This window comes from Sus scrofa, chromosome 10 (genome assembly GCF_000003025.6).
Source record: "Sus scrofa isolate TJ Tabasco breed Duroc chromosome 10, Sscrofa11.1, whole genome shotgun sequence".
Lineage (NCBI taxonomy): Eukaryota > Metazoa > Chordata > Mammalia > Artiodactyla > Suidae > Sus > Sus scrofa.
In genome coordinates, this window is record NC_010452.4 from 19,281,515 (window position 1) to 19,299,823 (window position 18,309).

An 18,309-nucleotide genomic window follows, 5' to 3' on the forward strand; every position below is an offset into this window, starting at 1 on the left:
AAGATAACAAAATTTTAGAAATCATACATTTGGAGTGTGTATGTATAAGTCCCCCTACCCCCGCATCACAGCCCCACACCACTTAGCTAGCTACTACTCAGTCTTGCTAGGCATTAAACATTAAGGAATTAATCATTTAAATAATAATAAAGGGGAGCTCCAGCTGTGGCAGCATCTAGGGAGCACTGGGACACAGGTTCCTTCCCACCCCACACAGTGGGTTAAGGATCAGGCATTGCCACAGCTGTGGGTTAGATCCTACCTGTGGACTGGATCTGATCCCTGGCTTGGGAGCTCCATATGCTGTGGGGCAGCCAAAAATAAAACTAAAATTTAATAATGAAGGCATATGGAAAACATTGAAATGATAAGAGAACAAACACCCCCAAATGCAGGCCTGAAAGTGGCCAGGGTTGGGAAGTGATGGGAGGTAACTGTCTGAAAAGCTTTTGTATAGAAGGCGTTCATGCAGCCAACAGACCTTTGCCCAGTGCAGGTGGTTCCCCTCTGCAGAGTGCCCCAGGCCCAGAGGCAATGCTCCTGGGGAAGCCTCCCCAGCAACCTTTCTGTGACCTCGCATGCTGAGTGTTGCCTTAGCTACAAGGTGGAAAATGCAGTCAGCCACCCCATTATTTCTGGGGTTGCTTAGGGGTTAGGACCCTCCCTTGCCCTTCCCACCTTAAATATTCTAGCTCCCATTTCTAATGGTGTTTTTTCCCCTACATTATTTTCAATAGGACTTGTTAGTGCTTCTGTAGAATACTAGGGTAAAAATGAAAAGGAAAACACTTCTTATTCCCATAAGGATAAATTGGGACAAGGGAGAAGCCTGAGAAGACCTCAGTGGGAGGAGTTCCCATCATTGCTCAGTGGTTAACAAATCCAACTAGGAACCACGAGTTTGTGGGTTCAATCCCTGGCCTCGATCCGTCATTGCCGTGAGCTGTGGTGTAGGTCACAGATGTGGCTCAGATCCTGTGTTGCTGTGGCTGTGGTGCAGGTGGGTGGCTACAGCTCTGATTAGACCCCTGGCCTGGGAACCTCCATATGCTGCAGGAGTGGCCTTAGAAAAGGCAAAAAGACAAAAAATAAAAGAGTTATAGATAGCAAACTTCAAAATATCTAAGTTTAGAATTAAGATTTTAAGAGATTCTGTTTTTATAATTGTTTTTCTTCCTAAAATACTTAAATCTCTCTTTTTTTTTTTTTTGTTTGGGGCAAGGAATAGCAAATTTGTTAGGACTGAGAAGATTGTGTAGTAGTGCCCCAAAGAACCATTTCACTGAAGGTGGAATTTAGGCTTCTTTTACACTAAAAGGGAAGGGAGTGTGGCTGGCTGTTGCAACCTTCATAGTATAAGAATCGTTCTTGTAACTGTCCACGTAGGTCTGGTCAGAATTTTCCTGTAAACCTCCAACAAGGCAACTGTTATTTTCTGTTCTGTAACTTTTGATCTGTATGAATGGAAACTTATACCCATAAAAGTCAGGGCCCTGAGAATAGGCTATCATTTATATTTCAGGCTGAGGGCAACATTCTTTTACAAAAGTCTAGGGATACATGACTGAACACAGGTAGCATACCACCAAGGGTTAGAGCTAAAGGAATAGATCTGATATGGACTCAGCTATGTTCGCTGTTGTTTGATGTTGTTTTTTTTTTACTCTAAAGGATGGTATATTTTGGCCTTAAGTTTTAACAGGAAGCAACAAATCTCAAGGATGCCAGACAGCTTCTGATTCAGCAGAAATTAGAGCTTCAAGTGAAAGTAGATTTCCTGAAAGCAACCCGTGAACAAGAGAAGAAAAAAGAGCAAATGTTAAAAAAAACTTTAATCAAAGAAATCAAAGAAGATGTAAAGAAATGGAAAGATATTCCATGTTCCTGGATTGGAAAAATCAATATTGTAAAAATGGCCATACTACCCAAAGTAATCTACAGATTCAATGCAATCCCTATCAAATTACCCATGACATTTTTCACGGAATTAGAACAAACAATCCAAACATTTATACGGAACAACAAAGACCCAGAATAGCCAAAGCAATCCTGAGGGAAAAAAAAAAAAAAAAAAAAAAAACACTCAGGAGGCATAACTCTCCCAGACTTCAAGAAATACTACAAAGCCACAGTCATCAAAACAGTGTGGTACTGGTATCAAAACAGACAGACAGACCAATGGAACAGAATAGAGAACCCGGAAATAAACCCTGACACCTATGGTCAATTAATCTTTGACAAAGGAGGCAAGAACATAAAATGGGAAAAAGTCTATTCAGCAAGCATGATGGGAAACCTAGACAGCTGCATTCAAAGCAATGAAACTAGAACACACCCTCACACCATGAACAAAAATAAACTCAAAATGGCTGAAAGACTTAAATATACGACAGGACACCATCAAACTCCTAGAAGAAAACATAGGCAAAACACTCTCTGACATCAACCTCATGAATATTTTCTCAGGTCAGTCTCCCAAAGCAATAGAAACAAGAGCAAAAATAAACCCATGGGACCTAATCAAACTGAAAAGCTTCTGCACAGCAAAGGAAACCCAAAAGAAAACAAAAAGACAACTTGCAGAATGGGAGAAGATAGTTTCAAATGATGCAACCAACAAGGGCTTAATCTCTAGAATATATAAACAACTTATACAACCCAACAGCAAAAAAGCCAATCAATCAATGGAAAAATGGGCAAAAGACCTGAATAGACTGTTCTCCAAAGAGTATATACAGATGGCCAGCAAACACATGAAAACATGCTCAACATCGTTGATGATAAGAGAAAGGCAAATCAAAACTACCATGAGATACCATCTCACACCAGTCAGAATGGTCATCATCAATAAGTCCACAAAGTACAAGTGCTGGAGGGGCTGTGGAGAAAAGGAAACCCTCCTGCACTGTTGGTGGGAATGTAAGCTGGTACAGCCACTATGGAGAACAGTTTGGAGATACCTTAGAATCTATACATAGAACTTCCATATGACCCCACAATCCCACTCTTGGGCATATATCCCGACAAAACTCTACTTGAAAGAGACACCTGCACCCGCATGTTCATTGCAGCACTCTTCACAATGGCCAGGACATGGAAACAACCCAAATGTCCATCGACAGATGATTGGATTCGGAAGAAGTGGTATATATACACAATGGAATACTACTCAGCCATAAGAACGAACGACATAATGCCATTTGCAGCAACATGGATGGAACTAGAGAATCTCATCCTTAGTGAAGTGAGCCAGAAAGACAAAGACAAATACCATATGATATCACTTATAACTGGAATCTAATATCCAGCACAAATGAACATCTCCTCAGAAAAGGAAATCATGGACTTGGAGAAGGGACTTGTGGCTGCCTGATGGGAGGGGGACGGAGTGGAAGGGATCGGGAGCTTGGGCTTATCAGACACAACTTAGAACAGATTTACAAGGAGATCCTGCTGAATAGCATTGAGAACTTTGTCTAGATACTCATGTTGCCACAGAAGAAAGGGTGGGGAAAAATGTAATTGTAATGTATACATGTAAGGATAACTTGATCCCCTTGCTGTACAGTGGGAAAAAAAGCAGATGAAAAAGGAAGAAGTTGAACTGAGGAAAGAATTTATGGAGAAGGGAGCTAAACTGGTCAGTAAGTTAATGGTGGGAGGTGTGTTTTTTTATTTTTTTTTAAGGTACAGTTCATTCATAATCATGTGCCAATTGCTGCTGTACAGCAAAGTGACCCAGTCATCCATATATACACATTCCTCTTCCTGTAGTATCATCCATCATGTTCTATCCCAAGATTAGATATAGTTCCCTTTGCTGTACAGTACAATGGGAGGTTTTGTAATTGATTTTGTAAATTAATTCAGTGAGAGAGGATTTTTCTACTTAAAAGTTATAATTCAAGTGCTCAACTGACACTTTACTGTTCAATTTAAGACTGATCTGATTGACTTAAATAGCTGACATGTGATAGGAAATATAATTTTTGGCTTATGTAAGTGAAAGTTCAGTAGAACATAATTAAAAAAAAAAAAAAACCTTTTAGTGCCAGTAAAACAAACTAACCTCTAACTATGTAGTCTGCGGTAGATGGCATGAACGTTAGTTATATTGAACTCATTTTTTTGGTCACAGTGAATGCTGATAAGGGGAAGTGGAGATTTCAGTTGGGAATTGTGATGACCAATTGTGTGACCAAAAGTCTACTTTCCCCTCCCTAACTTGCGTGTGCCAAATGGGAAGCATCTGGCTTTCCTCTAGTGAATGAGGTCCAAATAGCCCCAGATAACTTGACTGTGGAATGTTTTCATTGAATTGCAATTTCAGGTTCACACAGTGATTTGAAGTATTGTGTTTTTGGCATGTTGATGGAGACCAAGGGATGCATGTGTAATTTAAGACATAAGAAAAGTCGAGCTTTATCTCCAGGGCACCTTGCTATCCCTGATTATGGTTATTCTTCTGCTGTAGTGGAAAAAAGGAAAATCTTAAATTGATTTACTTCAGCTTGATTTTATAAGAAACCTGCTGAACATCATTTCAGCATTGTGGCCTTTAAGCCAGTTCAAAATACACAGATATTTGTGGAATCCATTCTACTAGTGTCTTCTTTCCCAAAGAAGTAGTAGTAGTTATGCAGCTGGTATTTTAAATTCGACAAATTTATTTTTTTTACTTTATTTTTGTAATAGATTTTTTTTACTCACCGTTTTTCCTATTCTCAGCATTCTGAAAGAAAAGAAAAAGAAGTAGCAGTGCAGAAGCATGAGGAAAACTAGGCTAAACATACCATGCAGATAGCTGCATTAAATGAAAACCTGGGCACTGTAAAGAAGGAGTGGCAGTCCAGTCAGCAGTGAGTCAGTGAGCTCAAGAAGCAGATGGGGGAGTTCCCGTCGTGGCTCAGTGGTTAACGAATCTGACTAGGAACCATGAGGTTGTGGGTTCGATCCCTGGCCTTGCTCAGTGGGTTAAGCATCCGGCGTTGCCATGAGCTGTGGTGTAGGCCGCAAATGCAGCTGGGATCCCCCGTTGCTGTGGCTTTGGCCCTCCATATGCTGCGAGGTGTGGCTCTAGAAAAGAAAAAAAAAAAAAAAAAAGCAGATGGATGACTTACAGGGAAAAATCATGGTATTGGAAGCAACAGTTCAGAATAATCATGATGAAAGAAGGGCACTACCAGAAAGGTGACTGATGTCTAATAAAAATAATTTATTTCCATTCTAAGTGATAAAGACTTACATATTGCACATTGAAAAAAACTGAAGTCTTGAGAATAGTGCTCCAACAGGTATTTAAGTAGCCATTTAGAAACTACTCATTACAACAGATGGTTGAAATTCATGTATTATGCTTCAGACTGCTAAAGTAGTTCATTATCTGTGTTGGGGGGTCTTTAATTATTTTTTTAATGTTTTTGTGATTTGTTCTAGGTGTCTTAAAGGAGAAGGTAAAATAGAAAAGCTTCAAACCAAAGTACTAGAGTTGCAAAGAAAGCTGGATAATAAAACTGCAGCAGTGCAGGAGCTGGGCAAAGAGAATCAGTCCCTTCAGGTAAGTCGCCTGGTGATGTGCAGCAGTTTTTTAGTCTAGAATTTACCTCTTAGTAAAAAGCATATTTTGAACATTAAAAAATCTCATATATACATACTTTTAAATGGCTGCTGTCTGTGTAATAATATTGTAGGTGTTATGGGTAATTAAATACAAGATTTAAAGACTTCAGGGATTCCAAGGATTATAGAGACATGTCATTCATGAATTGTCAGTATTAGGAGAAGTCAAGAACACAAAGGCATGAATGAGTTGCTGTGTGTTAAAGAAGTGATCTGAATATATATGCTTGGAGTCTCAAGGAAGGATTGCTCCCTAGGGTTAGAATAAATGGGAAATTACCAAAGGTTAGAAATTTCCAGTGCTTTTGAGAGATAAAATTTGCTTTGCTTTATTGTCATTCAGACTTAAGATTGTAGCACTTTTTGATAATGGAAGATGACCAAATTATTTCTGATTTTCAAAATGTTATCCATTTGAAAACTTGGGCACCAATCATTCTTAAAAGTGTGGAATATTATAATGTGCTGAAACTTTTTAAAATAGATCAGACCTACACAAACACTGAATAGAAAGTGGGCTAACGACAATGAAGTACAGAGCTGAAGCACCTGTGGGAAAGGCTTTTCAGTCACAGTGAGATGGGATTTTATTCCACAGTTGACTGTTTTAACCATCAGAATTGTCCTGCATTTGATAGACTTTAAAAGTTTTGCCATTTATTAACTTTAACTTATAACTACGTAGAACAATTAAATTTATGCAGTCTAGTTTCTGATTAGCATATATTTTAACTTTAAATTCATTTGTTGCCTTCCTACTGATTCACTTTCTAGAATAATCATTTTCTGAACCACAGCATCATTATTAAACTCATACATTTTATCATCATTGAGTTATTTTAAAGGAAGAAAAAGCAGAGATTAAAAAAATCATTTTAAATAATACCATCATGTGATGTTTCAAATTTATATTCTGATTGTAGAAATGATGCCTGAAATATTTGGCAAGTAGAAATAGTTTTTCACCTGATAGGACTGTTTTATTAACACTTTAAAAATGCCTCGCATGGTTTTTTGAAAATTCTAAGATCAATCTCATATTGAAATTTTTAGTGTAGTATATAACTAGTAAGCATTCAAATTAATCAAAGGATTAAATCAGCATTGAGATTTGTTATTAAATAAACCTTGAAATAGTATACTTTCAAAGTGCAGTTGGCCTATTCTTGTAGTCTCATAATTTTGATATAGTTGTTATGCTTGAAAATGTTTATTTTTTTGTTGTTGTTTACAGCATCACTGCAGACAATGTGGAAATATCTTCTGTGCTGAGTGTTCAGCCAAAAATGCCTTAACTCCTTCTTCTAAGAAGCCTGTTTGTATCTTTGATGCATGTTTCAGTGACTTCCAAGGATAATGGGTTGTCACAACTTCAGAGTAATAATACACTAACATTCAATTTTTAATAAATGCACTTCATAGAGGTCTTGGACTACTACTATTTGATTTGGACAGTGGTTGCAATACTAAACCAAATTAGAATTTATATCTTTTGGAATGTTATCAAGTAAAACTCTTCTATTTTTGTGAGACTTGGGCTCATCTTTCATTACGTTTTTCTGTTTCACCCTGGAACAGCTTACACGCCAAGTTTAGAATTAGCCAATGAAATATAAATAAACTTTGGATGGAAAATAGGAATGTATTTTTTAATTATAATTTCATTGTTCACAAATGACACAACTACATTTCCATAGCTTACTTCTCCCAAATTTACAGAAAGGTACGTGAGTACTGTTACCATATAATATGTGCCGCACAATGACACATATTTTCTTTGTGAAGTTTGGCATAGAACTATAAAGCTTTCTTTTTTCTTATATAATCTGTATGCTGCCTATTTGAGTGACTGCTCTCTGATTGCGTTTTCCTCAGTCCTAGTTCTTTCTCTTCTTCTTTTTTTTTTCTCTTCTTTTTTCTTCCCTTTCCTTCCTTTCTTTTTGGTTTAGAGAAGCTCTTTCAAAATTTCCTTTAACCTGGGTTTTGTGTTGCTGTATTCTTTAAGTTTTCGTTTGTTGGGAAAAATTTTTATTTCCCCTTCTATTTTAAATGATATTCTTGCTGGATAGAGTATTCTAGATTGCATATTTTTTCCTTTTAGCACTTTAAATATCTCTTGCCATTCCCTCCTGGCCTGTAGTGTTTCTGTAGAGATATCAGCTGATATTCTTATGGGGGTTCCCTTGTGGGTAACATTCTGTTTTTCTCTTGCTGCCTTTAGGATCCTCTCTTTATCACTAACTTTTGCCATCTTTATTATGATGTGTGTTGGTGTGGGTCTGTTTGGGTTCAGTTTGTTTGGGGCCCTCTGTGCTTCTTGTATCTTGGACCCAGTATCCTTTAGATTTGGGAAGTTTCCATCGATAATTTCTTCAAATATATTTTCCATCCCCTTATCTTTTTCTACTCCTTCTGGAATTCCTATTATGCGTAGATTGGCCAGCTTTCTATTATCCCATAGGTCTCTTATATTGCTTTCCAGTTTTTTGATTCGGTTTTCTGTCTGTTGACCGGATTGAGTGATTTCCATTATTCTATCTTCCATATCACTGATTTGTTCTTCTGCATTATTCATTCTGGTTTTTACTGCCGTTAGTTCAGTTTGCGTCTCTGCAAATGAATGTTCTAGTTTCTCTTGGCTCCTCCTTATATTTTCTAGTTCCTTTCTGAGGGTATCTGCGTTACTGTTCATATCTTCTCTTAATTCCTTCAGTATTTTCCCTATTTCTCTTTTGAACTCCAGGTCTGTCAGTCTGCAGAGATCTGTTTCATTGTTGACTGTTTGAGGTGAGTTCTCCTGTTGGTTTGACTGGGGGTGGTTTCTCAGCTTCTTCATCTTGCTTGTTGTTTTCTTTTTCCTGGTGGAGTTGTACCCTCAGTGGCCGGGCAGTGTTTGCCTTGTCACTGCCGTGGAATATTTTCTGAGGGCTGGTGATGGTATGCAGCTGATCCTCTAGAGCTTGGCACCCCCTGGGGCCTTGGGCGGGTAGCAGGGCCGCTGGAAATCCAAGAGGCTCCTCCCCAGGGCAGCCCGACTCCGAAAAACCATCTGAGAATTAGGCAGACTTATTCACAGCCTGGCTAGGCTTGTTCTAGCTTTTCTGGGCTGCAGGCCTTTTCTCGGGGGCTGGTGGTGATTGGTGCTGCTCTGCGGAAGTGTAGCCCCTCCAAAGGGCAAGCAGGCCTGTGCAGGGACAGCCCCTGTGGTGGTAGGCTTCAGGCAATTGTTGAGGCCAGCCCTCCTGGATGGCAGGTAGCCCCAGGTCCAGCGAGAGCATAGGGGGTGGTGGGGGTGGGGGGGAAGCACTGGGAAGCGCAGCTTTCTGCTAGCTAGTGGGCCTGTAAGCTTGCTGTGGTGTGGGGGGTATTCTATGGGGACCCACCCCTTCTTTTCTCCCCTCCCCAGCACGGGCGCAGACCAGGCTCTTCTCCCAGGTTCCCTCTGATGCAGCTTTCCACTTCCCCGCCCCTAGAGTATTGCTCCCTCCCTCTGCCACAGTTTTGTTTTCTAGTCTCCCAGGCAGTCTCTGCCCGGTCAAAAAGTTTCTAGACTTCCAAGCAGTTTCCGCTCCGCCCTGCCCCCCCAGCCCTGGGACTAACCTCTGGAGCCGAGGTCTTGGTGCCCAGCCCCCACCCAGGCATCTCAATTTTTGGTGACTGTGCCCATAGTTCAGATGGTCCGTTCGGTTCTTGATCGGCTTTTCCGTACTCTGACTTACTGCTATTCTCTTCTCTGCATCTGGAGATTTCTCTGGTTCGTTTGATCTTCCCCCCGTGGAGGTGACTTTCCAGCGTGCGGGATCCCTTTCTCCTCCTCAGTTCCCTTTCGGGAGCGCCCATCCCGCTCGGATTCACCTTCTCTCACTCTCCTCTTTTCTCCCGATCTGCCCAGTAATGTCACGAACTTCTTGCCGTTACTGGAGTTTAGGTTCCTCTGCCAGCGATTGGTTGCTGTTCTGTGCAAGTCATTTATTCTGTAGATGTGCTTTTTTTGTTGTGTTTGTGGGAAAGGGTGAGCGTGTCCCCCTACTCCTCTGCCATCTTGTCCTCTCTCCCCCATAATTTCTACTAATCTGTCCTCCACCTCGTTTATTCATTCTTCTGCCTCCTGTATCCTGCTGTTAGCTGCTCCTCGTGAATTTTTTATTTCAGTTGTTGTATTTTGCATCTCTTCTTGTTTGAGTTTTATATCTTGTATCTCTTTGCTCAGTGTTTCCTGTTAACTACCCATCTTTGCCTCCAGTTTATTTCCAATGTCTTGCATCATCTTCAGCATCAACAGTCTAAAGTTTTTTCCTAGAGGCTGAGACTCTCCTCATCACTTAGCTGATATTCTGGGGGTTTTCCTTTCTCCCTCATCAGAGTTATAGTTCTCTGTCTTTTCATTTTTATAGGTTTTTGGTGCAGTGACCTTTTGACAGGGAATAGAATTGTAGCCTCTGTTCCTTCTGGTGTCTGCCCCCCTTGTGGCTGAGGTTGGTATGGAGCCTTGCTGTAGGCTTCCTGATGGGAAGGGCTGATGCCTGCCCACCGGTTCGTGGGGCTGATTCTGATTCTCCTCCCTCTAGTGGGTGGGGCTTTGTCTCTGGATGGGATTAGAGGTGTCTGTGTGCCTGAGGGTTCTTTAGGCAGCTTGTTTACTGAGGGATGGGGCTGTGATCCTACCTGGATTGCTGTTTGCCCTGGGGCTTCTCAGCACTGACTGGTGGGGCCAGATTTTGCCAAAATGGCCACCCTCCAGAGAAAGGCATGCTGCTGAATATTCCTGAGAGCTTTGTTCCCAATGTCCCTCCCTCGCAACAAGCCACATTCACCCCTGTTTTCCCAGGATGTTCTCCAAGAACTGCATTCAGTTTTGACCAGATTCCTATGGAGACTTTGCTTTGCCCTGGGACTCGGTGCACGTGAAAGTCTGTGTGCGCCTTTTAAGAGTGGGGTCTCCTTTTCCCCCAGTCCCGTGGAGTTCCTGCACACATGCCCCACTGGCCTTCAATGCCAGATGCTCTGGGGCTCTTTCTCCCAGTGCCAGATCCCTGCATGTGAGGATTTGATGTGGGGCTCAGAACTCTCACTCCTGTAGGTCTCTGTGAACCAGTTAGTTTCCAGTCTGGGGGGCTTCCCACCTGGGAGGTATGGGGTTGTTTGTATCACAAAATCATCCCTCCTACCTCTTGATGTGGCCTCCTCTTTCTCTTCCGGAGTAGGATGTCTTTTTGAAGGTTTCTGGTCCATTTGGGTGAAGATTGCTCAGCCTTTAGTCGTGACTTTTGTTGTTTTTAGGAGAGAAGTTGAGCTCCAGTCCTCTTCCGCCATCTTAATCCCATCTCCTACATCCAACTTTCAAAAACCTGAAATGTGCCCATGACATCACTACCATGGACACTTACTGCACCACAGACAATGCATGTCTGTATTACTAATTTGCCTGCAAAAACTCCAGACTGGATTCTTGGCTGCATTGTTGAAAGAAAGAAAATAGCCGTTAACAGTGATTTCCCAAACAGAATGGTTTTACTCTTTGGGAAGATAAAACCCTTTGACTCAGTTCCTGCGGTGATTTACTAACATGCCTTTGGTGTGCCTGTTGGTCCTAGGTGGAGTGGGGAACACACACCTCGTTCCTGTCTTCAAGCAACCTAGGATCTATTCTGCAGACAAAACATGGATCCATCCAAAAGGTAAGTCACAAGTAATGATGGTGTGTTGTGAATTTCTGCAAGGAGTGGAAGAGCCCACAGAGTTCTCAGCTTAAGACTCAGTTGTCTTCCCAGCTCTCTGAAGTCTTTCCTCACAGCAGCCCAGACACCCTGTGATGATCTCTGCCCTGACCATTCTCATTCACGTTCATTGGACTGTCCCCAGGTTTAACAGATAAGAACAAGATAGGCCCAGTTACATTGGCATTTCAGATAAACAACAGATATATTTTAAGTATACGGATGCCTCATGCAATATTTGAGACCTACTCAAAAGTATTCCATGTTTCCCTGAAATGCAGATGGATATATACCACATCTTTCTTGGCTCATCCTTCTGTAGATGCTTGGGTTGTTTTCTTGTCCTGGTGATTGTAACTCTGTTGTGATGAAATAGAGGTGCGTATGATCGTCAAGCGAGTGTTTTCGATAAATTGCCAGAAGTGGAATTGCTGGGTCACACTGTAGTTCTGATTTTAATTTTTTGAGCAATCTCATGCTGTTTTCCACTGTGGCTGCACCAGTAATGTTCCTTTTTCTCCACATGCTCTCCAACATTTATTGCTTGTGTGTGTGTGTGTTTATAATAACCATTCTCTAAGGGATGAGGTTGAAACATTATTGTGGTTTTGGTTTGTAGTTCCATTAGTGTGGTTGAACCTCTTGTCATAAGCCTGTTGGCCATTTTCTGTTTTCTTTGGAAAATGTCTATTCAGATCCTCTGCCCCAGTTTTTTGTTTGTTTGTTTTTTGTTTGTTTTGTGCCACACCCAAGGCACACAGAAGTTCCCAGGTAAGGGACGGAACCAGCAGCGCCCCATGGCACCGTAGTAACAATAGCAGATTTTTTGTATTTTTGCCACGTTCTTGGGCCGCTCTTGGGGCATATGGAAGTTCCCAGGCTAGGGGTTGAATCGGAGCTCTAGCCGCTGGCCCACACCACAGCCACAGCAATGCCAGATCTGAGCCGTGTCTGCGACCTACACCACAGCTCACAGCAACGCCAGATCCTTAACCCACTGAGCAAGGCCAGGGATCAAACCCACGACCTCATGGTTCCTAGTCAGATCCGTTAACCACTGCGCCACAATGGGAACTCCATTCCGCTGGTTTAATTTTCCCTTTCTATCACTTGCCTTTGAGGTCAGAGCCAAGTGTAAGCAGACAGATGTCCATGTGCTTACCACCTATGTTTTCTCCTAGACATTGTATGGTTTCATTTCTTCCATTTGAGTCTTTAGTCCATTTTAATTTGGGGATGTGTTGTAAGGTAGGGGTCTCGTTCCATTCCTTGCATGTGCCTGTGCAGTTCTTCCAGCACCATTGATTGAAGAAACTGTCCCTTGTCCATTGTATGCTCTGTGGTCCTTTGTTGGAAATGACTTGTCTGTGTCTGTGTTGGTTTTCCTTCTGGGCTGTCAGTGTTGTTTCACTGGTCTGTCTGTTTTGTTTTTGTGCCAGTCCTGATCTGTTTTGCTATCTATAGCTTTGTAGTGTAGTTTGAAATCAGGAAATGTAATCCTTCCAGCTTTGCTGCTCTTTCTCAAGATGGTTGTAGCTGATGGGGATCTATTGTGGTTCCATACAAATTTTAGAAGGGTTTCTCCTAGGTCTGTGCAATGTGCAGTTGGGATTTTGGTGGAGAGTGCATTGAGTCTCTGTTGCTTTTGGTAATCTGGACATTTGAATGATGTGAATTCACTCATAAACATGAAATATCTTTCCATTAATTTGTGCCTTTAATTTCTTTCCTCAACAGCATATAGTTTAGAGTGTACAAGTCTTTACCTTGCCTGGTTAAATTTATCTCTAGGTACTTTAGTTTTTTCTTTTACTTTCATTTTATTTATTTTTATCTATTTATTTATTTTATTTTATTATTATTATTATTTTTTTTTTGCTATCTCTTTGGGCGGCTCCCACGGCATATGGAGGTTCCCAGGCTAGGGGTCGAATCGGAACTGTAGCCACCGGCCTATGCCAGAGCCACAGCAATGCGGGATTTGAGCCGCGGCTGCAATCTACACCACAGCTCATGGCAACGCCAGATCGTTAACCCACTGAGCAAGGGCAGGGACCAAACCTGCAACCTCATGGTTCCTAGTCAGATTCCTTAACCACTGGGCCTTGACGGGAACTCCTAGGTACTTTATTTTTGATGCAATCATAAATACGATTTTTTGGTTTGTTTCTGTTTTAAATCTTCTATGTCTTTGTTTAGTCTTTCTTGTAATGTGTTGATCTTTGCCTCCAGTTTTTGTCTGAGCTCTTGGATCCTCTTCACAATCATTATTCTAAAGTCATTTTGCATGGAGGTGGGTGTGGGGGTTGTCTTGTTCCTTCATCTGGTTCATATTTCTCTGCCTTCTCATTTTGTATGCTTTTTGCATGATCTCCTTTTTGTAGGTTAGAGGTGTGTAGCCTGTCTTGCTTCTAGTGTCTGCCTTCTTGTAGGTAAAATAGAGGCGTTTATGGCCAGCTTCCTGATGGGAGGGACAGGTGCCTGCCCACTGGTAGGTGGAGCTGAGCCTTGTCCCTCTAGGGGGTGGACCTTTGTCTGTGGGTGTGATGTGGAGCACTTTAGGTACCTGTTTGTTGATCAGTGGGTCTGTGTTCCCAGCCTGTTTGTTGTTTGGCCTGGGGCTTCTCAGCCCTAACTTGTGGGACCAGATTGTTCCAAAAGGGCCACCTCCAGGGGAGCTCATGCCAACAACTATTCCTGGGACCTCTGCCTAGACTGTCCTGCCCTACAGTGTTTCCCAGTCACCCCCTCCTTTCCCAGGAGACCCTCCATGATTGGCCAGGTCATTCTGACCCAGATTCTTCTTGAGTGCCTGCTTAGCCCTGGGACCCAGTGCACATGAAAGCCTGTGTGCACCCTCCAGGAGTGGAGTTTCTGTCTCCCCCAGTCCTGTGGAGCTCTTGCACACAAGCCTCACTGGCCTTCAATGTCATGTGTCCCAGGGGCTCCTCCTTCCCGTGCCAGACTCCCTGGCTTAGGCACCTGCTGTGGGGTTCAGAAGTCTCCTGTGGGAAAGCCTCTGAAATAGAGTTCTTTTCCAGTTTGTGGGCTGCCCATGCAGGGGGTATGGGATTACTTCTACCATGAATGAGCACCTCCTGCTGTCTCAGTGTGGCTCCTTATTGCCTTTGGGTGTAGGATATCTTGTTCTTGGTAGTTTCCAGTCTATTTTGTTGATGGTCATTCAGCACATAGTTGTAATTTTGGTGTTTTCATGAGAGGAGGGGAGCTTGAGTCCTCCTACTCTGCCATCTTGTCTATTTCTTTCTTTTTTTTTTTTTTTTTGTCTTTTTATCTGTTCTGTGGAGGTTCCCAGGCTAGGGGTCTAATCAGAGCTGTAGCTGTGGGCCTACACCAGAGCCACAGCAATTCAGGATCCTCAACCCACTGAGCGAGGCTAGGGATCGAACCCACAACAGCATGGTCCCTAGTCAGATGCGTTAACCACTGAGCCACAACAGGAACTCCGTGTCTGTTTCTCTTCTTGGGGTTTTGTTTTGTTTTGTTTGTTTTTAGGGCTGCACTTGCAGCATGTACAAGTTTCCAGGTTAGGGGTTGAATCAGAGCTGTAGCTACCAGCCTACACCACAGCCACATGGGGTCTGAGCTGCATCTGCAACTACACCACAGCTCAAGGCAACACAGGATCCTTCACCCACTGAGCAAGGCCAGGGATTGAACCTGTGTCCTCATGGGTACTGTTGTGTTTTTTAACCATTGAACCATGACAGAAACGCCTGTTTCTCTTTTTGATGTTTTGTTATTATTGTATAGAAATGCCACTGATATGTACGTTGATTATGTAAACTGAAACATAACTGAATGTATTCATTCAAACAGTTTTTTGCTAGAGTATGTAGGATTTTCTATTATAGTATCATGTAATCGGCAAAAAGGACACTTTTACTTTTTTCATTTATGATTCAGATTCCTTTTATTTCTTTTTCTTGTCTAATTGTTAGTAGGACTTCAAATCCTATGTGGAATAAAAGGGGCAAGAGTGGGCATCCTTCTCTTGTTCATCATCTTAGAGGAGAAAAAGCGTTCAGCTTGTCACAGTTGAGTGGAATGTTAGCTGTAGGTTTGCAGTTGATGGCCTTTATTAAGTTGAGGTCCATTCCCTTTATACTTGCTTTGTTGAGACTTTAACATAAGTGGATGTAGAAGTTTATCTCATGGGTTTCTTTGCATCTATGGAAATAATCATATGGTTTTTACCCTTTTTGTTTTTCGGTTTTAGTTTTAGGAATGCACCCACATCATACAGAGGTTCCCAGGTTAGGGGTCTAATCAGAGCTAGAGCTGCAGGCCTACACCACAGCCAAGCAAGTTCTGTTTCCCTTCCCAGATGATGGAAGATTTTAGGCATTATTTCTTCCATTAATTTTTCTGTTCTGTTCTCTTTCTCTTCTTCTGGAACCACCCCTGTAATGCAAATGTTATTCTGCTTGATGGTATCCCATAGGTCCTTTAAAGTAGCCTAATTTTTTAAAAATTCTTTTTTCATTTTGCCTCTCTATCTGATTGAGTTCCATTGTTTTGTCAGGCAGGTCTCTGATTAATTCTCCTTCATCCAGTCTGCTGTCAAAGCCCTCGAGTGTGTTTTTCAGTTCATTAATAACTTCTCTTTGGTTCTTTCCTCTGCTTCCTGTCTCTTCATTGAAGATCTCTTTGTGTTCATTCCTTCTTCTGAGTTCAGTAAGCATCTTTATGTCCATGACTTCTGACTCTTTCTCAGGTCGATGGCTTATTTCCACTTCATTTTGTTCTTATTCTGTGATTTTGCCTTGTGTTTGTTTTGTTTTTTTTTTAGAAAGATATCCCTGTGTTTCATTTTGCCTAATTTTCTGTGTGTGTTTCCATGCATTAGGTCCATTTGCCATCTCTCCCAGTCTTGAAGGAGAGGATATACTTGGGAGCTGTCCTGTAGGGCCCAGAGGCGCCATCCCACTTGGCCACAAGAGCCAGGCACTCAAGGAGTGTCTCCTCTGTGGTCTGTGTGAACCCTCCTGTTGTGGTGGGGGCCCAGCTGTGATTCTCTTTGCTGGGAAGTGGGGAAGCACCGGTCTGGGACACAAGGTGCCTAGCTGCGGTGGGTGCGAAGCCCTGATTTTTTCATGTTCTCTCTGCTTGAAAGCCCTTGTGTCCTGATGTTTAATTTCGAACATAGTTCCTCCATTGTTCCAGAGCTGGCTTTTCTCCCATGTGGACTAAGGGGGGCGATCTAGGGCCCTGGTCCTCAGGAAGGCTTTGCAGCCTCTCTGGGTTGCTTTCTTCCCTTTCCCTTGCTTCAGACAGTGTTGCTACAGCCACAGCTGAGCAGCATGTCCACAACTGCCATACTTATACACACACCAGCCCTTGCCAAGCAGAAGTGTGGGAATGGGGTTCCTCTCAGTCAGCAGGAAGGGGAGGCTGTTTCTCAGAGCCCATTTCCCTCCTAGCCATGGAGATGCACCCGCGAATGAGCTCCAGTGCTGAGCAGGTCAGCTTCCTTTTCTCAGAGAGTCAGGGGGCTGTGTGTTCATGTTTTCCTCTGTGGGACTGAATATGAAGGTGAAAAATAGGATTTCTTTTTTTGTCTTTATGCTATTTCTTTGGGCCACTCCCACAGCATATGGAGGTTCACAGGCTAGGGGTCTCATCAGAGCTGTAGCCCCTGGCCTACGCCAGAGCCACAGCAGCACGGGATCCGAGGCACATCTGCAACCTACACCACAGCTCATGACAACGCCAGATCATTAACCCACTGAGCAAGGCCAGGGACCATACCCACAACCTCATGGTTCCTAGTCGGATTTGTTAACCACTGAGCCATGACGGGAACTCCTGAAGTTTGCTTTTTAAATAAATTTAAGTTAAATATGTGTCCCTTTGAAGAATTCATTCCTACTTACAGCAAAGTATGCCTAAGGGTCATGTTTAAAAACATGTTCCCTGAGAATTTTTCTACCTGTATAGAATCCAGTAGTAAAGAAAAGAAAAGGAATACCGCCATGAACTACCACATGAGGTAAAATGAGGTAGGATGTATTGTTTGATGAGAACCTCAGTAGTGTATCTTAATTTGGAATTTCATCCAAAAAAAACGGAACAAAACTACCATAAGATTCAGCAAATCCATTGTTAGGACTTCTGACGAAAACGAACATCCTAATTTGAAAAGATAGGACAGCTCTGTCCACCGAAGTGTTTAGACTTTTTCTCTCACATAACTTCTTTTCACAACAGCGAGTGATAATGTGTAGACCAGCCAGGTCATGGCAGCAGCCTGTGTCCACTGAGGGATGAGTCAAGAAGATGTGGTGTCCATATGCAGTGCAGTGGTATTCGGCCAGAAAAGAGAGTGGCCTCTTGCCATTTGCTGCACCTTGGGTAGCTTAGAAAGTATTATGCTGAAGGCCACAGTCAGACAAATCAGGATACTGTGTGATGTCCCTGATTTGTGCAGTCTAATACCCAAAACCAATGACAAATACACAAAGAGTGACAGACTCATAGATACAGGGAGGAAAAGAGGACACCATCTCCCTTGTTGTCCTGCTGAAAGTGATGCATTCGGTCTCTCAGTTTTAGATATTTGGGGTGAATCAGCCATGGCAGAGTTGTCTCTCACAGCCTCCCATACCTTACACCCTCCCTGCTTGGCTTGAAATATTGCAATGCTCTCAGTTTTCTCCAGGAATTGTCTCATGTTCCATGTGGGCTGGTGCTCACTTTGCTTCGAGTCAGATTTCATGACACTATCCCAGGACTGGTGTGATGAGGGGTTGAATTTTGAGAAGAATACATTTATCCTAGAGCTTTGAGTTACTAAAGTTTGTTGCTTAGACAATCATGAGATATCTGTTTTAAGCAACCCCTGTTGAAAGTAGGGTGAGTCCTTGTTTCCTAACTGTTCAGGCATAGTAAGTTTTGTACGTATACAATGACAGGGACACTGTTAGTGAAGAACCATGGAAAGATAATCAAG

General features: G+C 42.4%; 1 long non-coding RNA gene across 4 annotated transcripts; it reads left to right on the forward strand.

Moving 5' to 3' along the window:
• Positions 961–12,228, forward strand: LOC110255649. 4 transcript variants are annotated; one of them, XR_002336243.1, is made up of 4 exons: positions 961–1,000; positions 5,437–5,557; positions 11,214–11,297; positions 11,618–12,228. It is a non-coding gene; the product is annotated as an uncharacterized LOC110255649 (long non-coding RNA). The 4 variants fall into 4 exon arrangements; XR_002336240.1 differs by lacking the exon at positions 961–1,000 and adding an exon at positions 3,492–3,640 and having other exon boundaries at positions 11,618–12,226; XR_002336242.1 differs by lacking the exon at positions 961–1,000 and adding an exon at positions 3,500–3,644.